Source organism: Protopterus annectens, chromosome 1.part0 (genome assembly GCF_019279795.1).
Source record: "Protopterus annectens isolate FY-2018-M chromosome 1.part0, PAN1.0, whole genome shotgun sequence".
Taxonomy (NCBI): domain Eukaryota; kingdom Metazoa; phylum Chordata; order Ceratodontiformes; family Protopteridae; genus Protopterus; species Protopterus annectens.
This window is the reverse complement of record NC_056725.1, coordinates 593,638,621-593,661,623: the sequence shown is the minus strand read 5'-3', so window position 1 is coordinate 593,661,623 and position 23,003 is coordinate 593,638,621. Positions and strand designations below refer to the sequence as shown.

General features: G+C 40.8%; 1 protein-coding gene across 1 annotated transcript in view; it reads left to right on the top strand.

The window, feature by feature from the left end:
* The window catches only part of RAB3GAP2 (RAB3 GTPase activating non-catalytic protein subunit 2), a 2,949,955-nt gene that overhangs the window by 965,212 nt on the left and 1,961,740 nt on the right, over window positions 1-23,003 (top strand). The gene's annotated exons all lie outside the window — the stretch shown is intronic.

Sequence of the window (23,003 nt, the reverse complement as noted above, 5' to 3'; positions counted from 1 at the left end):
CATTGAATGGGCTCTGTTTTAAATGTAGTGGGTGTATGTATGTATTTTAAAAATGAAGTATTTTCTAAATTGTTGTAACATAGTTACTAAACTGTATAATTGTTGAATTAATGTAACTGCAGTGACATACCAAGTATGCCATCAGACTATTGTGTTAAATATAATCTCTATGAAGGGCTCTTTGGCCCAAGTCTTTAAGGTTTTCAGCCTCTGTATTGTTTAGGTTAAATAGCTCATGGTGGTGACTGTCTGCTTCTCGCAATTTCTTCTGTTACCCTGCTGCATATTTGCCTAATAATTATTTTGCCAAAATGTACAATATACCACAATACAAACTGCTGAAATTATTTTAGATTGACATCCGGGCCTATTTAAATGTCATCACTGTAATGTAATTTTAAAATTTCTAGTATTAAAGTGATAGCATTCTCACTCATCGTACTCATAACAGTAAGCTTTCAGTACGTGTCATAAAGAATTATTGAAGTACATTGCAATTTTGGTTTGCTGTATGTGCATCCAGCACACACAGCATTGTTTCATCCCCTACCATAAAATTTGAAATGAAGCTGTAAAGTACCTAGAATTTTTTTGTGGTATAAGAGGATTGGGAAGAACTGAACTGCACTATACCCAGATGAAAAATATACTAAATAAAATCATTGCATCCTGAAAACTAAAGAAAAAAATGTTTTTTGAGAAGAGAGAAAATAATCTGCTACCCTGATACTTTTACATTATCATTCTGAAGCACACAGCCAGAACAGATGATGTTTGACTTTGCAGGAAAAACAGAGGTTTTATTTTCTCCAAGACTTTGTGTGAAGATTGGGTGAAGACAGGTGAAGGCTGCCAGCCTAGCCAGATAGAATTTTGAAGATAATTCTTTCATTTGTAATTATTAATGTAAACCACAGGCTTGTTGTCTTAAATGGAAAAAAATAATGTTACATGTGGAACTGCAAAAATGTAACAACAGTGCACTCTGCTGTAAGGAAGTTAAGTCAAGCATTTTATGACTGTCTTTGATATTTAAAGACTGCTCCGGCCTGTCTAGATGAAGGAATTCTTGCTATTGTTTTAAGGCCAGAGTAATGTCCTGAATTTGCATGCATAAATGTCCATAATGGCTTTGATTCCTGACCTGGTGTGAGCATATTAATTATTTGGCAGTGGTGGGATATCCACACCACATATTAATTGGTTGGCAAATACTAACTGGTGGGTAGAGTGAATTCCTGAAGCTTGTGTACAGTGAGCTTTGAAGGTGTTTTGTACTCTAAATCAGCCAGGCAGTGAATACCCAGAGTTCAGATCACAATTGTTTTATTTATTTTGTTAGCTTAGTTAGGGTGAGCAGGCAACATGTCAGCAGAGGAGTATGGAAAGCTGACAAGGAGCCAGCTGGCAGAGATGTGCTAGGCTAGGGGACTGGTGCATGGAAACCTGACCAAGGCAGACCTGATTGCAGCCTAGTTACAACTGCATCAGAAAACAGCAACCAGGAGGACAATCAGACTGGCAGTGGAGATATAATACCCTCGGAGAATGGACAACTCAACCTTTCTGCAGAGGACTTAAACCTCCATCTGGAGCTAAAGAGACTTGAGTTGGAGGCCAGGCATTTGGTGATAGAAGCCGAGGAAAAGGAGCGGCAGAGGAGGCATGAGAGGGAAATGCTGACTCTTCACCAGAGTCATGGAGGTAATGGGGAAGTGAGTAACTGGACCCCAGAAGCACAAAAGGTCAGTAAATGTCTTCCGCAATTTAAAGAGGGGTATACTTTTGATAGTTTCATTCACATGTTTGAGAGGGTATGCAAACAGTTTAGTGTTGACCAAAGGCTGTGGGTACGATTCCTCACCCCCTTACTCCATGGTAAAGCTATAACTGTTTTGTTAAACATGTCTGACATTGCATGTTTTGATTATACTGCTGTTAAAAATCACTTGTTATAATTGTTTAAGCTAACACTTGAAACGTATAGGAAAAAGTTTTGTGAGCATAGACGCAAGGCAGATGAAAGTGTGTGTGAATATGTTGCTGAACTGAGCACTTATTTCCATAGGTGGGTGAGTGGATGACAGGTTACCACATTTGAAGGGCTGGCAGACCTTTTGGTGAGGGAACAAGCCCTTAGCACTTTGCTTGAGGACATGAGGATCTGGTTAGCTGATAGACAATGTGCTACTTCAAATGAGTTGGGGAAGAAGGGAGACCTATACCTGGCAAGCAGGGCAGCCCTGCACAGGTAAGGGATCCCCAGTACTGCTCATGGGTCTAAAGGAACCCATGCTGGGAAGCACAGACTGTCCCAACAGAATCTGCCAGTAGCAGGGGAAGCCACTAGTCCAGGTACACATTCAGGAGCTAGGGTTAAATGTTTTGAATGGAACCAGTGGAGCCATGTGGCATACAGGTGTCTACGGAGGCAAGGGGGGGGAGCAAAAGGTGATGGAGCTAGTAAGTGGGAAAGACAAAATGCCAGTAGTATGTTGTCTTGACAATAAGAGTACCAAACTACCATCCTGCAGATGTCCTGATAGGGAAGGATTTGGATGAGGCAGTACCATGTGTTTGTGCAGTTACACGCATTCAGGCTAGGAGACCAGCATGTGGGTCTGGTAGCCTGGGGTAGACCCAGACAGAGTGCATACTTGCAGCCAGAAATGGTGAGGTGGTTACTTCAGGAAGGGAGCTACCTAGTAGCAGTGAGACTGAAGGTGAGCCACACCTGCTTGTGGATACTGATGTTCCCTGGGACAGAGTGACTGCAAAGGTAGAGGTAAGTAGTAGTACCCAGGCTGACAGTGAGACACCACTGTCAGAGGCTACCAGACTTCCTATGGAAGGGGAGCTGGGAAGGGTTACAAGGAGAGAGTTGAGACAGGCTCAGCTCTCAGACCCTACATTGCAAGGCCTGAAGCAGGTAGCTATGGAGGCACCTGATTCCCAAGGAAAGAGGGGAATCTGTATACTAGGACAAAGGGTTACTGTACAGAGAGTGGACCCCTGAGGGAGGGCTAGAAGGTGAGAGAGTACAGCAGTTGGTAGTGCCTAGAGCCTACTGTCTGGCGCTTCTAGCCATAGCCCATGATATTCCCTTTGCAGGTCATATGGGCATAAAACATACAAAGAGGTGTATTATGCAGAACTTCTATTGGCCTGGAATTTCCAGAGATGTAACAGGGTACTGCAGGACCTGTAAGCAGTGCCAAAAGGTAGGCAAGGCAGGAGACAAGGTGAGAGCTCCTTTGATGCCTTTGCCTGTGATTGAGGAGCTATTTCAGAGGGTAGCTATGGATATTGTGGGTCCTCTGAGTACCCCAAGTTCCACAGGGAAAAAGTATATCCTAGTGGTAGTGAACTATGCTACACGATTCCCTGAGGCAGTGGCTTTGTCCTCCATTGAGGCAGAGAAGGTGGCAAATGCTTTGTTAGAGATTTTCAGCAGGGTGGGTTTCCCAAAAGAAATACTGGCTGGCAGTTGACAATTTCATGCTGGCTTGTCTGTGGAACTCCTGTGGGGTGAAACACATGAAGACCACCCCTTACCATCCCCAGACTAATGGTCTTGTTGGGAGGTTAAACTGTACAATCAAGTCCATGCTATGGGCATTTGCAGATCAGTTTAAGAGGGAGTGGGACAAATATTTGCCCCATCTGTTTGCTTACAGAAAGGTTCCCCAGGAATCCAGAGGTTTTTCACCGTTTGAGTGGCTGTATGGGCATAAGGTGAGGGGACCTCTTAGATTTAATTCAAGATGAGTGCGAGTCTCACAAGTAGTCTGTTGTGGCATACGTCCTAAACCTCAGGAGAAGGCACAGGGAACACTTGGGCTTGGCCCAGGAGAACCTGGCAGAAGCCCAACAATGGAAAAAGGTGTGGTATGACAGGAATTCTAGAGCTAATGAGTATGCTGTGGGGCAGCAGGTAATGGTTCTCATTCCTGTCAGACACAGCACGCTGCAAGCAGCTTGGGAGGGACTGTACAAGGTGGTAAGAAAGGCAAGTAATGTTAATTACATGGTGGAACTGCTAGGCAGAAGGCAGGGGCACAAATTGTACCATGTTAACATGATGAAACCTTACCATGATAGGGAGGCCCTTGTGCTGAGCATTTGCAGTGGATTGCAGGAGGAATCTGAGAGATCTGGGGACTGATCTCCTCAGTGAGGCACAGGCTGACACCTCAGTGGAAGGGGTAGCAATGTCCCAGCAGCTATCTCCTACCCAGGTTCGAGAAATCCGAGCAGTGTTGCAGGAATTTGGGGACATGTCACTGGGAAACCAGGGTGCACCCACCTGGGGCAGCACCAGGTGGATACAGGACCCCAAAGGCCTATTTGGCAGGTCCCTTATAGAGTGCCTGGGAGAGTCAAACAGCCACTGAGGGAGGAGGTACAGGAGATGTTGGAACTAGGGGTGATTCAAGAGTCCAACAGCCCCTGGGCTTCCCCAGTGGTGCTGGTGCCAAAGAAGGATGGCAGCATTAGGTTCTGTGTGGACTACAGGAAATGAAATAGTCACACAGAGTCAGATACTTAGCCCATGCCTGGGACAGATGAGGCCCTAGAGCAGCTGAGTGGGGCTAAGTATCTTACAACCACTGATCTTACCAAGGGTTACTGTCAGATGCCTTTGACTCCCAGTGCTAGACAGAAGTCAGCCTTTGTGACTCCTTTTGGCTTGTATGAGTTCACAAAGATGCCCCTTGGGATGAAGAATGCCCCAGCAACTTTCCAGAGGGTGGTAGATCATATCCTATCAGGAGCAGGAGGGTTTACCCTTGCTTACCTAGATAATATTGCCATATACAGCCGTTCCTGGCAAGAGCACTTTCAGCATTTCAGGGAGGTGCTGGGCAGACTACAGGTGGGTATGGCAGAGGTCTCCTACCTAGGACATAGACTGGGGAGTGGCAAGATAAGGCCTGAACCTGCCAAAGTGGAAGCCATTCAGGCTTGGCCTGCAACTGTTATTAAAAGCAGGTGAGGGCATTTTTATGGACAGCAGGGTACTGCAGAAAGTTTGTCCCCAGTTATAGTACCATAGTTGCTCCTTTCACAGACCTGACAAGTAAGAACAGACCAGATAAGGTAGTGTGGACCCCAGCATGTGAACAGGCATTCCACAAGCTTAAAGAAGCTTTGGGAGGGACACCCTGTGTTAGCCAGTCCCAATTATAGCTAAGAATTTGTTGTGCAGGTGGATGCTTCGGACCATGGGGTGGGGGCTGTACTTAGCCAGATTTCTTCAGAGGGGGAAGAGCACCCAGTGGTTTATCTCAGACGTAGGCTCCAACCCAGAGAGGAATGCTATGTAGCTGTAGAAAAAGAATGTCTAGCCGTAGAGTGGGGACTGCAGAAACTTCAGCCTTATCTGTATGGAAGGACATTCATTATTATGACAGATCACAACCCCCTAACATGGTTAAACAGAGCCAGCCAGCAAAATGCCAAATTGCTAAGATGGAGCCTGGGGTTGCAAGCATGTATGTCTGTGCAGCATCGCAGTGGGATTAGCAATGCCAATGCAGATGGGCTCTCAAGACAGGGAATGGGGTAAGGTACACTCAGATAGACCTAACTCCCTCAAGCAGCGTTTCTCAAGGGTCACTTGAAAAACTAACTTTAGTTCTCCGGGGGGGGGGGGGTGTGAAGATAGGTGAAGGCTGCCAGCCTAGACAGAATTGTGAAGATAATTCTGTCATCTGTGAATATTAATGTAAACCACAGGCTTGTTGTCTTAAATGGAAAAAATACTGTTACATGTGGAACTGCAAAAATATAACAGTGCACTCTGCTGTAAGGAAGTTAAGTCAATCATTTTATGACTCTTTCTGATATTTAAAGACTGCTCCTGCCTGTCTAGATGAAGGAATTCTTGCTGTTGTTTTAAGGCCAGGGTAATGTCCAGAATTTGCATGCATAAATGTCCGTAATGGCTTTGCTTCCTGACCTGGTGTCAGCTTAGTAAAGAATGTAGCCTGTTAGCCTGGGAACACCAGAAAAATGTGAAGAATTATATAATGTGAACTAGGAATGTGAATTTAAAAACAGAGAGAATCAAAGAGCATTAAGCATTTTTGTTTTGACCATCCAACTCATCAGCACTGCCTTGCTCAATATGTAAGTTTACCTTAGATTTGTGTTTTCTCTTAGTCTAATCTTTCTAGTTATTTCTAAGTGTTTTTCTGTGATGTCGGAACTGTACTACTGAATTATTTTAAGTATTTCTCTGTGATCTTTGAACTCTTGACTAGCACTGTGCAGTAAAAGTATTGTCTTGTGTTTTTAGTATTTATTATTAAATATTTTTAAACCTTTCAACTGTGGCTTTTTTGTGTATAGTTAATTTAAGCTCTAGAGTACATTGCATGTATATAGTGATTACTGTCCAAGTCACTCCAAATAAGCTTTGCTGTTCAGTCGCACTTACCATTTGGATAATAATATTGCACAGTAATAATTGGGCACCCTTTTAAGGGCCTTTGAGTAGCTGATAAATATTAGCTGGGTAGTGGCATTGTTTTTTACCGTATAGTCTGGGTAAAAGAGGCACAGTTGGCGAACCTGTGCCAGCCTTCCTCAGGAGTGTCCGTGTGGTTGTATAAACTCTTCTCAGTGTGTGTGTGTGTGTGCGCGCTACTTGGGCAGGGACACGAAGCACTGGTTGGACAGAGAGGGTGCTGGAGGTTTTAGCTTGCCCACTAGGCTGAGATCTGGACCCTATATCTGTGCCAGTGGGGAGTCTTATTGGAGACCTGGGGAGCAAGGGAGCGACCAGCCCTTGACGGACTGTGATCTCTGTGTGCTCTTAAGGGAAATTGCACTTTACTGTGTGTATTTGTTATCCTTTCCTCCTATATGAGACGCCCCTCACTGGTGTTATTGGTGAGGACTGAGGCTGCTTGATTGCTGGGCCAGGGCACGGGCGTCACACTATGATCTTTCATTTGTAATACTTAACTGGCAGTGTGGAGTTGGGCTTGTAACCTTGCAGAACTGGTTTATAGATAACTGCAGAGTTGCTCCATTTAAGTACCTCTTCAAATTGCATTCATTCAGTAGTTTAATTTTTCATTGTGCTGATTGTTTAAGGTGATTTGATGTTACAAATCTTTTAACATAAGCTGTCAGAGAGGTCAGCAAATAAAAAGTCTGTATTCCCGTATCAAGTGTAAAGTAAAAACATCAGCAAAAGTGTCAAATAGAACACTTTGTAATGGCTTATGAAAAGTAAAATGGCCTTATCTTCAGAGCTATTACTGTCACAGTTCAAGTTAAGACGCACAATAGTATGTAATCCAAAGAAATACCCAGCAAATAAACATGTATTCCAAATGTATAATCTACTTAAGAATTATGCTGATGAATCTCTATACTTAACCTGCACAACAAAACCCACAAATTTACTACCTAATGGCATTAAAACTGAGATAAATTATAAAACCTACATACACAAACCAATAAATCATATAAAATCAAGTACAAGTTGCACTTGTAAGCATTACATCACATCAGAATCAGACTCCATTTCGATAACCTGTAGAATCTGGAATTGTCACACAGTACTTGTACCTTTCAAATACAACTTAACATATGACTCTTAAAATAGCTTTCTCCATAATATCTTTCTTACTGATAATACTAACTACTTTAATAGTTCTACTAAAACAAATAACCTTACTCCTCTGTTCTATGTAGTTGATACTACAATTGTCATACATTTAACTGTGCACACTAATTAGTCTAAGTTATAGAAGGCATATTGCAAAATGAACATCTTTACTTTTCAAGTTTGCTCTGTTCAAATTAGTAATGCTTGTATGCTTACTCCTTACATATGTTACTGTTCAAACATGCACAGTATTGTGTATATAATGTAATTGCCACTGTGAGTTTGTGTGTTTAAATGTATAAAGAAATTTACTTTTTGTTTGCTTGTTAATCTTTTTTGGAGCTTTTCTCTCTAGGCCACCACTGAAAATGAGCTTGTTTGTCTAGGCTTGGTCAGCTTATCCTTTTTAACAGAAAGAATGATTAAAAAGAAATAATGTAATATATCATAGATAAGATCCTGCAGCAGAGCTTCTTTAATATAGTTGTTCTCTGACTAATGGGTATGGAAGCTGGCCCAGGCCCACTTGTTCTTGCAAACTCATCAATCTGTTCATTCCCTACTGATTGCAAAAGCCTAATTAACCTGCCCCCTCAGAGTGAGAAACAGGTCAGTCTATGGATCAGGCTTTGATGAACCTAACCCCTCTTTGTATGGTGGCTTGTAGCTTTACTGAAGCTGCTGCACTAGAGACCTCCCAAAGCATGTCCGTGCATACTTGGGAATGCCTCCCTGACTTAAAATGTGACATGAACTATTTGAACCCAGTAGCAGCTACATGCCATTCTCTGACACTCATTTAAGGTCAGTGGTACATAAATTACCACTTCTTCCTCTCCAGAATGGTAGAGGCAACAATAGCCACTCACTTTCACCCTGGTCTGCCTGGGCCCTTTCATTGTTTGAGCCATTAGTTGAATGTGGGTGGGCTGGGTTGCAGACAGGACATAATCTCAGTATGCCATAGTGGTGAGATTTTTATTCTTTCAAGTCTCACTCTCTCAGAAATCATGATGCATAATATTTGGGCAACAGTCCACCAGAAAATGAGCTGGGAAAAAAAGAAACATGGACTGACTTGTTGTACACACAACTATGTGGCATGTGTTATAGTAAAGTTTATTGTCTGGATTGACTTTTGTGTAAGCATATGAAGTTGGCTGTATGTACACAATGACATTTTCACATTTTTGCCATCTAGAGCAACAGACTATGTACGATACATAGGTAGAGTTGATGTTTAACACTTTTCTGGTGACTTCTGTGCAACGGCTTAGTAAAGAGGTCTCAGTTTGAACTGCTTATTTAGAAACAGTTTAACGGATTGAGTTTGTGCAGGTATGATATTTCATACATGATAGACTTGCATGCTTTCTGAAGGTGACAGGAAAGAAGGGACTTGAATGGAGTATTTAAGAAGTGCATGGTGGTGTTAAATATTAGATCTAGTGTAGTCTTTTAAACATTGGTGGGAATTAACAATCAAAGGAGAATTGTTTTAGCTTAAGAATAGTAAGTTCAAAAGCTGAAATATAGTAGTATGTATAGTTTTTATTTCTATGTGCACGAGCAGTGTGTGTGTCATATATATATATATATATATATATATATATATATATATATATATAGACACACACACACACACACACACACACACACACACACACACACACACAGTAACTCTTAGTTAAAGCTAAGGAAAGGCTTTGTAGCACAAAGGGACAGAGACATTACTATATGATCCAGGTGAATGGGATTTAATTACCATCCCTGGGACTGGAGGAGTAAGGCAAGGCAGGAGTTGAGTGAAGGGGCATGTCTTGCTTGCCTTTCCCAGAGGATGGAAAGAATAACAGGTGCTTAGAGAATGCACAGGGAAGTGACATTTCTTCAGTGGAGACTGGAGAAACTCCTTTCCAAGTTTGAGAAGAGGGGTTGGGGCTGCTTGCTGGCAGTATCCCTTAAAGACATGATTTATCACCAGCATGGACAATCCATTGTATGTCCCCTTTAGCTTTGAAAGCTAGGTGTTTATGAGGGAATATAGTGCTAAGTAAAACAAACAAAAAAATTGATCCACCCTTAATGGCTGTCTAAACAACGTCCCCTCCTGGTTTACTGTCATTCCAGAAATGGGGCTGATCACCCAGGAGCGGGCAAATGGGTGACAGGCAGTGGGGGCAAAGAGTGTTAAAAAAATAGGAAAGCTTATTGAATAAAAAAGCAAGAGTTAATCAGTACTCAGAAAAACATCCGTAAATCAGCGCCCAGCTATGTCACATAGAGAAATAAAACCACATGACTGTGTCCTAGATGACAAGAGTTGACATGGCGGCTTTGACACTGGAGGAGCTGGTGGAGGAGAATAGAAGTGAGTAGCCAATGCTGACACAACCATCCTGGGTGCAAAGAATGGTGGTTCATGTTATCATTTGTGCTCTGCAAATGAAAGTCTGTATTCCCCATGATCATGTGGATAGGAGCATGCAATTTAAATGGGAGGACATTATAAGCTTCTGCAGTGATATGTGTGCTCAACTTGGCCATGAGGGATTGTGCTATGGCCTAATAGAAGTACCCTCATTACTAGCTTCACTGGACACCAGTGAGGACACAAACAACCTCCATGACTACCCGAATGATGGCCTCCATGTGGGTGAGGACATCTGCATTCAGGATTGATAGGTGGAGAGTGATGATCAGCAGATATGGAAGGAGAAGCACCCAGAAAAAAAATATTTTAAGACTTTACCAAATTAAAGACCTTGATGTTTAGAACTGGTCAAGTGGTATAAACAGGTCATTGTAGGTTTCATTGTGTAACACTCATGTACCATATTCAGACTAGCTAATAATTTCTTGTCATTTAGAAAAGTACTAATGGTGGTTATCTTCATTTTTATTATTTCTGTATTTTTTTAATTTATTCAAATTTAACTGGGTAGAGCACTGATCACAAATTATCAATTTCATTCTCAGTCCAGGAAAGAAAAATACTGAAGAATAACGCAGTTGTATAAATACCGAAGAATAATGTGGTTTTATAACAAGAACCAGAATGTGACAATTATAAAAACAAAGTCTCTCTGGCCCCTCTACTCATCACTCATCAGACCCATCATAGAGTACAATGCCCCATTTGGGATGTGCCACACAAGACACTTCCAGCAGCTGGAAAGACCACAAAAGTACCTCACTAAGAGATTACTGGGCTCCAACATATGTCCTATGCAGCCCGACTGGAAAAAATCCAGCTGTTCTCAGTCTCATATCGCTTACTCAGAGGTGATCTCTGCCTGACTTACAAAGCCCTGTCCAACTCAGAATTGATGGACATGCTCCACCTAAAGAAATCCAAGTCACTGTGAACCACTCGCTCTAGTGAGCTAAACCTCGCCACAACAATAAATAGAACCTGCTGGAAGGATAGATTCTTGTCACAGAGACTCCCCGTGCCTTGAAACAAAATTCCTAACTACATTAGACAGAGCCCCTCACTAACACTCTTCAAGAGAAACCTTGATGAGTGGATGGGTAACAGAAAATACACCCCTGGGATCACTTCATTGGCTGTTCTTGACAGAGGCTCAATTAATCAATGGGGTGGCGAAAGCTGGCACATTCTGGCTAGGCTTATAAATGCCCTCTGGCAGATAGCCTAGTACCTACCTATGAACCTGTCATGTTATGCAAGACTTCCAATATGGCAGCATGCTGGTCAATAGGTTGATTTCAGCTCCCCAGTATTAAGATATAAAATAAGAAAAAAGAGCCAACGAAACTGTCAATTTGGGTAAAATTCAGTCACTAGCTTGTAATTACTCTTCATGGACACCAGCAAAAAAGAAATTTGGAGCATCTGAGAGAGTATCAAACATTTAAAACTCTGGTTGGGAAGAATCCTGCAGCTGTTCAGCAAAACACAGCTCAAATTTCAGCTTTGATACAGAATATGGCTACCAGTAATTGAGGAAAAAATAAATCAGAAATACTCTGAGGTATTTAAAATAAACAAAATACTGAATTGAATATATAAACTCAAATAACCAAAGGTTTAAAAATAGAAGACTTTTTAAGTAGTAGTTGAGATGAACTGATAAAACTGCAAAAATCAGAGATTGAAATGAAGCAAAGTCTGGTTGAGTAGAGTGAAACTATAAAGCATGTAGAGAAAATCTGAGATTTTGTGCTGTATCATAGATACAGGAAGGAACATAATGTATTAATTTTATGAAATTACATATTTGCAACTTAACCAGACTGGAGCATTTATTAATTGAAAGGGCATATCAGGTATATGCTCCAAACCTGACCACGAGAAAACAGCCAAGACCTATACTAATCAAGATATAACCATACAAGCAGAAAGAGTTGATCCTGACATACTGTGGCAGAAACAAAAAATATTAAAAATTTGAGACAATATGTGTGGAAATTGATGTTTTTTTTTATCTGGTGTACTTTAAAGTTTATCTCAGCAGTCCGGGAATGTCGATATACAGATGTAAGATTCAAGCTGCTTTTTCCAGCTATCTTAAGAATATTTTTTCCTGGCAGATGAAGTTGTTTTTGTATGTAGAACAGGCTAAGGAGGATATAAAAAGCTGGTCCAACAAAGAGCGAGTCAGCAAGCAAAAGGGGATTTTGCTTCTCATTCTTCTGAGAACAAAACCCATAGAGAGACTTTACCAGTGAAACTTTTTTTCCATTGTTCTCAAGGAAAATGCTTGAAAGACTGAAGAAAGCACAGGTGATCACTAGAAGAATCAAGGGTCCCTTGAACTTGAATCGGAGACTGCTGTTGGGATATGGAGTTGACCACAAAGAAGACCAGCAAAACTGAAATTAGTGAATAATAGGAATAGGCATATAAAATATGGCTTTGAAAGAAAAAGTGGTTGAGAAGGACTATAAGTTTGTTGACTTTGTTAAACATGTGGGTGGACTGTAAAATTTGTCATTAATGTTTAGATGGACAATGACTGGAATGAAGAAGTAACAGTTTTTTTTATTAATGTTTGTGTAAAAATTCATGAGGTAAAGCGCATGTTGTACTGTAAAACAGTTTTGCATAATGTATAGTCAGGGATAGTTTGTGAGGCGTGAGGTGTATTGTTAGTGACTGCTGTGTATGTTAAAGATGTTAAACCAAGCAAGTAGTGTTTTCACTGAAGTAAAAAGTCTTTAAAAATGTGACATAGGTTCATATGGAAAAGAGAATAAGCAAGTACTTAAAAAAATCAGCCTGCCAAACAGTGTGTGCATGTAAAATAAAAGCTTAAAATACAAATTCATACGAATTGTTATTCATAGTAGGTGGGAATAATAGTTCCATATCATAATGGCAGAGTGTAATAAAGTACATTAAAATGTAGGATACGGTAGCAATGTTGCAAGAGACACATTTGGATAGAAATGTGTGTATGAATTTGGCAAAGAAAGGATTTCAGGATGAGCATTCATTAGAATATAAGGGATAAAGGGACAAAGGAAAAGAATAATACTACTGATTGCAAGAGGTACACTAAAACTGAAAGAATATAACCTATTTATATTCCTAGAATATTCTTTTTGGTTATAGAGTTTAATTGTTGCTTAGATCTGTGTTGAAACTGTTGTCTCACTGTTCTGAGAGACTGATCGGCAAATATACAGAGCTGAGAATATTTTTTTGGTTTTAAAGTTTGTACTGTTAGTTTTTGCTTAGATCTCTGTTGAAACTGTTTTGTCCCACCCACCCTCCATATTTTTGGTTTGTAGTTTAAATTTGGTGGCTTTTGCAGTTGCCCGCCCCACTGTAGATTTGATCTGGGACACTCCCCCGTCCCATCTCTTTACCACATTCTACCTAATAAACTCTTTCTGCACTTGCTTTTAGTCCTTTTGAATTTAATTGCATTTTTTAAACTGTGTTTGGTCTAATATTGCTGATACTCAAGTGTGCTAGATTGCACTGCATGTGAATCGTTTTTACTGCTGTTTTTGCTACTTTTCTGTAAAAAAAAAAAAAAAAAAACTGTAAGCCTGTTTCCTACCTTTCCTGTAACTAGTGTTCCAGATACAGATTTGCTGTATCCAGGACTGCATGTAAGCTTCTGAGTCCCCCAAGCCTTTCTGTGTTGGAGGGAAGCCTTCTAGCTTAGCAGTGGGGAGTGGTAAGCACTAGGTAACCTGTCTACCACATAAGTATTGGTTCTGGCCCAGAATTTGTAGTTATTGGCCGTTTTGGCAATCTCTTCCATCTCTCTCAACTTTCTGATTTTAAAGCCTGTATTTGCACTTGTTTCTGTCCTGTAACTCATCTAGTGCAGATACAGATTCTTAGTTTTAGCACTTAAATTTGCTTGTTCATGCTCAGCACTTGTTCAGAACTTGTAAGCACTAAATAAGTTACTAATTACTATAGCACTCTATCTTCCTCATTACCTAGAGGAAAACAGTTTTTGTACTTACTTTTCTCACTTGCTTAGAGAAAAACAGCTCTTGTACTCACTTTCCTCACTTATCTAGAGGAAAAACCCTGCAACTCTCTTTTTGCTCAGTCTTGCGCACAGAGCAGCGTCGGGCAGCGCCAGTTAGCTGGGGTATACTATTCTGGGCCCCACAAAGTCTGCGTTGTAAATTTTCCCTTAGAACTAGGCAAGCCTCAACTCAAGTGCTTCAGATCAGCTGCTCTTATTGCAGCACTTGCAAAACAGAAATCAGCACTTGTCCTAATCTCCTAGACAGCACTGTTATTCTCCAAATTTCCTAGACAGCACTATTATAATATAGCATAAGACCCGCGATCGTCCGCAGGACTTAAGTTTAATTTACTCTTCAAAGCATGTCCAGAGGTCAGCTTCAGGTGTACTCTCCAGTTCATCTGGTGGAATTGGGCATCCTGAGGCAATGTCACAACTGCCTCATGTATACAGACAACCCTCTCCTCTTACCTCTAGACACAAACACTTGTGAGAGATGCAAATACACAGCCAGACTGGAGGCTAAGTGCTCTCATCCCATGACTGTAACAGACAGTCAAGAGGATAAGAGACACACTTGCATCACTCCAGCTGTCACACATGAATCTACAAAACAAGCACCGGCAAAACATACGCATAAATACACAAAAACATATTAGGAGGCACTAGGTACCAATCTGAAAAAGAAACAGTGCCCTCCAAAGCAGACAAGCAAGCAACCTGCACCCCCAAACACAAGCCAGAAAACACATAATTTACCTCAGCAGTGTGCCTCACAACAGCCCTTAAGGCAAAACACCATACCTAACACGCTAGTAATAGGAGACTCTATAGTAAGGCACACGGATGTTCCACTCACCAGGCTGAACAAGGAGAAGGTTACTGTCAGCTGCCTCTCGGGTGCTCGGATCCGCCACATAACACAGGCACTTAGGTCACTCCAGAACAAGTACAAGTATGACGCTGTCATTGTACATGTTGGTGTGAATGATCCAAGACGTACCTCCCTGGACTACATGAAAAGAGACATTGAGGAGCTCTCTGATCATGTAGCCCAAGCTGGTATGACCCTGACCTTGAGTAGCATACTACCTTCACCTAGAATGATACCACAATACAAGGACAAAATGATCAATTTCAACAATTGGCTAAGCTTCTGGTGTCATTCTAAGGGGATCCAGTGTCTGTCTGCCTGGGATGACATGATAGACAAGCCTCGCTGTTTTGCCAGAGATGGGTTGCACCTGTCACCCCTAGGTTTTCGAATACTGGCCAAAGCTCTTGCCGTCCCCATAGTGCCTTTTTTAGGCAAGGCTCAAAGGGCAAACCAACCACCGTAACCAGCACAGGTAACCATAAACTAAGGGTAATGCTACTCAACGCCAGAAGTCTCAACCTCAAAATGCACACACTTGAGGCTCTCCTCAGCATGGAGAAAATCGATGTTTGTGCAGTGACGGAAACCTGGTTCAAGGCTCAAGAGAGCACCCCAGCACGGCCAGGTTACAATTCATATCATACCGTTCGGCCTCAGTTACTGGATTGCAGTACAAAGGGCGGAGGTGTATCCATATTCATCAAGGATACCCATATCTCCAGGTTAGTAGCGCAGCATGATGCCCCAGAGATCATCCATGTGCAACTATCAGCAGGCAAAACCACATTTCAAGTAATAGCCGGTTATAGATCGCCCACCATGTCCCAAGATGCTCACTCTGCATTCCTTGAGACATTGGAAAATATAAAGGTCCTACCCAACACCATAATCTTGGGTGATTTCAACTACCCTGGTATAGACTGTGTGAAATACCAATGTTCCAACTCCTATGCTCAGCGTTTCATAGAAATTATAAATTCAAATGCCCTTGATCAACTAATATGTTCCCCCACTAGAGGGGGCAACATATTGGATTTAATCATCACAAATATGGGCGCCCATTATACCACACCCATTATCACTCCCTCCTTGGTCAGATCCGACCACAAACTGATAACCCTGGACATCCTCACCCCTCCACCTCCCCAGTCAAAGAAACCATAGTCAAACACCTTTCCAAAGCAAACTTCAAACTACTTGCATCCGAAGTGGAAACTTCACTATTCCCTTGCAGAAGGATAATGATATCCAGGATGCGGAATCCTACACCAAGGCACTCTATATGCATCTTCAGGATTGCATGGACCGTGCTATCCCAAATAAAACCAAGACTCCTTCCTCAAGCAGGAAGAAACTAGTCTGGTGGACCCCAGCCATAAGCAAACTTTACAATAAAAGGAGGAGACTTATACAAAAAAAGGCCAAGTCTCAAGTAGAAAAATCATCCCTGATCAGCATTAGTAAGAAATTGAGGGCCCTCATCAAGTCAACTAAAGCTAATTTTGAAATGAAAGTTGCCAAGGATAACCATAAGGCCTTCTATGGCTACTTCAAAAACCTAAATGACAACGCTCAGGTCTAATACACTGACCCTTCTGACATTGCCAACATCTTGGCTGACAGGTACAGTGCAAATTTCTCCCCCCCCTCACCCACCTACATGGCTTTTTACCATTCCAGGGGATTGTGTAAGTCCAGTTATTACTGATACGTTGGTTAACAAGGCTCTGTCTAAAGCTAAAAACACTGCCTCCATGGGACCAGATGGTGTCCCAGGCTGTGTCATACGCGAGCTCCTAAAAGAATTAACCCAGTATCTTAATACCCTGTTCAGTCTCAGCCTCTTCACAGGATATGTGCCCATAGAATGGCGCACGGCAACGGTGGTCCCGCTACACAAGGGTGGGGCCACAACTGACCCTGGGAACTACCGACCGATAAGCCTGACCAGTCTGATCTGTAAGGCTATGGAGCGAATCATTATGGAACTCATAAATGGAGAGATTGGGAACCTCCAGTCGCTGGACCCCACACAGTTCGGCTTCATCAAGGGCAGATCATGCCTCCTGAACCTGGGGGATTTCTTTGAGACAGTTACTCAGGCTATATATAAGAGAAAGGAGGTACACACTGCTTACCTTGACCTTGCTAAAGCATTTGACACCATTCCCCATTCAGGTATTATTGATAAGCTCACCAGCCTGGGCATAAACCCTTACGTCACAAGATTAATCACAAACTGGCTCTCAGACAGATCCCATAAAGTAAGAGTAGCGGGATCTATGTCCGAATCCAGACCAGTAACGAGTGGTGTGCCTCAGGGCTCTGTGCTGGGGCCCCTCCTGTTTGGCATATACTTCTCAGAAGTACAGGCAAGCACGGAAGGGTTGTGGCTGACTAAGTTTGCGGACGACTGCATACTGGGTGCTATAATAGAGTCTCCGGCCGGCATGGAGATCCTCCAGAAGGGCCTAAATGAGACTGATGCATGGTGTCAAAGCCATGGTCTCAAGTTAAAGCAAAAAAATGCGTAGTAATCCCCTTTGGAATAAACAGAGTACCCACAAACTACAACATAGGAGGTAATCCCCTGAAATCTGAAGAAGAAATAAGGGATCTAGGGACCCAAGTAGATAGTCAGCTTTCCTTTGATAACCATGTTGCCAAAGTGGTTAGGAAATCCTTTTATGTGACCCATCTGATCATGAAAGGGTTCGCATCAAGATCTAAGGATGTAATGGTGCCCCTCTACTCTTCTCTCATCAGACCCATTACTGAGTACAATGCACCAATTGGAATGTACTTGGCTAGACATCTCCAGCAGCTGGAGAGACCACAGAGGTACCTAACCAAGAGGATTACTGGCCTCAAACAGTTGCCCTATGCAGCACAATTGAAAAAGCTAAGACTGTTCTCTGTTGCATACCGCTTTCTCAGAGGCGATCTCTGTCTAACGTACAGAGCCATGTCCAACCCAGAATTGTTGAACATGCGTCATCTTAGCAAAACCAAATCTACTCGAGCTACACGCTCTAGGGATATAAACCTCAACACAACAATGATTAGAACATGCTGGAGGAGGGATAGATTCCCTTTGCAGAGACTTCCCTTACTATGGAACAGGGTCCCGATTTACATAAGACAGAGCCCCGCACTATCACTCTTCAAGAGGAACCTTGATGAGTGGATGGGTAACTGAAAGTTCACACCGGGGATCACACCAACAGCACTACTAGATAGTGGCCAAGGGTACTAGCTGCTAGTACAAGGGTCTAGGGAACTACTAAAGGGGCGGTGAATACCGCACAACATGGCTGGGCTAATATATGCCTTCGGGCAGATAGCCCAGTACCATCCTATGAACCTATATAACAAAATAAATAAGTAAAATAACAATGCTGCAAGAGACATTTGGATAGAAATGATTGTATGAATTTGGCAAATAAAGGATTTCAGGATGGGTATTCATCAGAATATAAGGGGTAAAGGGACAAAGGAAAAGGGGAGCAATACTGCTGATTGCTAGAGATACACCAGAATTGAAAGATGATAAACTAAATAACAATAACTGTAGATTTAAAGGTGGTAAGGGGCTCTTGGCAAGGGAGGAGGATTATGATGGTATGTAATTATGTGCAACCAAAAACTGCTATTATGGAGCTTGTTTTTTTTGGGATTGGGGGATAATATGCTTTCAGCAAGGAATATTATTTATGGGTGGGGATTGGAACTTGATTTTCAGTAGTGAGAATCTATCAGGGAGACCAAAAAGGGAAAGTATAACAAAATAGGGTAGCTTCGTGATGACATTTATGAGAATACTTGGTATGGAAGATGTGAATTTAAGTAGTAGGAAATCAGAATTCTCCCAGGTACAGTGAGTGGTCTAGCTTGGATAGACTTTGTATTTCCCAGGTGTATGTGTATTTAATTGAAAGCTTTGACACATACCCATTAACTATTTCAGACCAAGCACTGATAAACACCAACATAAATATGCAGGGTAATGAAGTAAAATTGAGACACTGGTGTTTTCTTACTTAACCTGTTTAAGAGGGTGGTATTTAAGGGAATGGTTATTGTAAATAATTTGTTTAGGGGGGAGAGAGAGAGAGACTGCTGAGATGGCTATATCACCCAAAAAGGGTGAAGACCATTCAGACCCAACTTCATATATTCCCATTTCAGTTTTAAAGTGTAATTATAAAGTGCTTGTATAAAAGCTAGCTAAGAGAATAGCAAAGGTTATGCCAAAATTGATAGATACGGATCAGTGTGGTTTTGTGGAGGGGAGGCAAACATTTGACAACAATAATTGAACAATGATGATTCAGATGGGAAGAAGAATGTTAGAAAATACTGCTACTGTTGGGTCTTGATGCAAAGCAAGGTTAGGAAAGATTGGGAAGCTCGATTTTATGAGTGGGCAGGTGAAGCATTTGCTTTCCCTGATAGAATAATATGATTAATTAGGAGGACATATGGAGTATCAGAAGCAATAATTAAGGTGGAAGGGATCCTCAACAACTAACTGTGTTTGAACAGAAGAAGCAGGGAGGGGGGTGGCCTTTTTCCCTTCATTATTTGCATTATATTTAGAGCCATTAGCAAAGAAAATAAGTCACTCGCAAATTCAAAGACATATTATGGTGTTGTAATTGAGAAAAGTTAGCTTTATTTGCAGAGGGTGTTCTCATATATTTGCTAAATCTAGAAAAGGACATTTCAGTGCTGTGGAATATTTTCAGACAGTTTCAAGTCTTTTTGGAAATAAAATTATTGAGAGTAAAACAAAAGCTGTATCAGTAAACATTTCCTCACATGAATTGGTTCAGCAATACCCATATGTATGGGGACATGATAAGATGAATGATTTAGGTTTATGAGTTAGAAGGGTTCTCTTATGAGAGCTAGGTATATGTGGGAAGAGACTAAAAATATAATATCTGAAAACTGAAATGTCTTGGTTATGGATGTGGCTAGTAAGATGGAATTAGTGAAAATGTTTTTAGTCTCTTTAGTTTTACATACAGATCAGGCATATTTTTATCAGTCAGAGGAGAAGTGTGGGCAATAACTGATTGAGTGAAGGGATTTATTTGGGAGGGGATGAGGGCAAGAGTTAAGTGGGATAAGTTGATCCTCTCCATAGAACAAGGCAGATTAGAACTGCCTGATTTGTAGAGCTATACAATTAAGGCTACCTCACATACACAACACAAGCAAAAGATTGTAAATCAAAGAGGAAAGGATAATGAAGAAATGGAGGCATTTGTAAAATAAGGAGAGAGCTGGATTTTGGATGTAGATCCTTAAGGAGAATAACAGCAACCATACACAATGTTATGCAGGCAGAAACGAGAGCAATGTGGAAGAAAGATACCCAGACAGTTCCTATAGTAGTAACGAGTCTTATAAAAAGGATCTACAATCATACTTAGATATGTTACCAATCCAAGTAACCCTGTACGAATTTCAGAAGGACTCATTATTGGACACATTATTGGTGCTGCTAAGAACACTTTTGGCTGACATCAAAGATTAAAACAATACTAATTTCTGAACTTTAATCGTTCTTTGACTTAGGAATAGGGTCCATTCCCATCATGGTATTGGAAACCCAAAAGATTTGGAGAAATTAAAAAGAGTAAAATATTACATTGTAATAGTTGTAGAAGGTATTCTAAGAACTAAGCCAACTTGGAAATGAAGAAAGGAGATTTTGCCAGTAGGGGTGACTGCTAGTAGGTGTATAGAAAAGGGGCAAGAGGGGCTGGAAATTACTGGAGAAAATTGTCAAGTAAACCAATGTACTGGAGGCATATAACCAAAGAGGGAAAGATAATAGAGTGTGATGAGGCTAAGCAGAAGTTTGGACTACAGGTTATGGATCGGTCATACTAGGGTATCAGTCTGTGGTAAGAAAGGCAAAGAGAAAGGGGATGGGTGTGTCGTAAGTGACAGACCAGCTCTGGTAAAGATTTTAGTCAGTCTACAACAGAAGCTGTTATTAAAAAGGATAATTAGCAGGGCCTATAAAATGTTGCATAAAACTAAAAGAATCAGAGAAGCTTAGTAAAGATTGGGAAGATAGACTGGAAAGGCACTTTACAAAAGGACAATGGAAGGACATCTGTATGGCTCCCCTTTATACAACGTAGTTCAGAAGGTTTAGAATTTTTCCTAGGAAGTGTTTGCATAGGTAATTTTATACCTCAGCTTCAGAGAATTTTTCCTGTGGTAGATAGCAACTGCTGAAGGTGTGATGGAAAAGAGAGAGGTAACCGATAACTTGTTTTTTTGGAATGTAGTGAACTGGCAGATTTTAAAAATTCCCTGCACTGTACTCTGAGAAGTTTTAGGGCAGCACATGGTTGTAACTAAAGAAATTATTCTTTTGAGGTTAGGCACATGGTCTGAATTGCCTATACATAGAAAGGTCTTGTTAAGTTTAATGTTTTTGGTTGACATTTCCCCAAATACTAGAAGATGGAAATCAAAATTTAAACCAACTGTAGCTGAAGTGCTGAATATTGTAAAGGAGGTAAAAAAAAAAAAACTAGATGTGAGAACTTTATAAAAGGGAAGGAGCAAATCACCTAGAAATAAATGGAATTTGTGGGAATAGTTCTTGCAGAAAAGTGTTTAGGAGAAGGGTTGAGGTTTAAGAGAAGGTAGGAATTGAGCACTTTATGTAATATTTGAGTGAATAATTGTAAAAAAGAAATGAAACATGTATAATGCACAAATTTGACAAATGTAAGTTATTTGCTGTTAATGCAAGTGTTTGTATGTCTTAAGTGATAATTAAATAAAGGTGTGTAAAAACTAAAGTTTCATATTATACAGAAGTATTTTTGAGACCGGTCTGTTTTATTTAAGTATAGGTAGTCGTATCTTTTTTATGAGAAAGAAGATACTTGTGGTTATAATTAAATTAGGCAATAAGGTAGTACAAATATTCACAGTAAGCAGAACACTAATGTGGGAATGTTCTAGTTGACAGTGAGATTATCTACAGGTTTTCTTTAGATGAGTAGACAGGTAGACACAAGTAAAATCATTGCCCTGTAAATGTAACAGGAAGGGAGTAAACACTAATTTGTGTGTATGTACTAAGGGTTTGCATGTTATAATCTGGTGGAAGGGAAAGGGGGTTTAGGTAATGACGTATTCTCTAATTTGTTAACATTTATTGAATTTTCACTTAAGACACAGGCAAACATACATGTATGTTAAAGAAAACAAACCATGTTGGCATGTTCACAGTTACAAACATGCATCACATGCATTATTTTATACAAGTATCATCAGTCCAATATTACATACATTGCTGAATTCATCCCTTAAACTTCACTTCTCCCACAAAACATTATTCTGCATGTATCATTCCCACAATTTCCATTTTTGCTGTGTAATTTTCTCCTACCCTTTTCTAAAGATCCCATTTCCAGTTATTTTATTCTGTTACAATATTCACTTCTTCAAATACAGTTGGTTTACTTATATTAAACGCATTAAAGTAATAAGGGTGCTAGAGAGGCAAGTACTTCGTCCATCCACTTCCTACAGTATTGGTCTTCATTTATTTTTCACTTCACTGCTTGCCAGTATTCCTTTAAATGTTACACTGTACTGTATACATGCCTCTCATAATGACTGTGATGTTTTTGTGTAGGCGAACAGAGTTTAGAGGCTCTGATTTATTTATTTTTTTAATAGAAAGTGATGTATAAAAGATTGTTACCAGACCTTATGTGACATTTGAGACCCGTGTCATATTAGCTGGATAGGGCAAATGTGTTAACAGTGGAAATTATTTTGATAATAAGGGAGTAGAGCTCATTTGCTTAACAGAGACCAGTTGTTGTAGAATATGTCAGAAAAATTTGCAAAAGATGGTCAATGAGCGATGTGGATTCAGATTGGCATGCAACACATTCAACCCATTGTTTACAATGAGACAGATAATGGAGAAGAAGCTAGTGGTGAGGAAATTACAGTGTTCCAAGAAAGGTGATCTGGGCAGTCCTGCGTG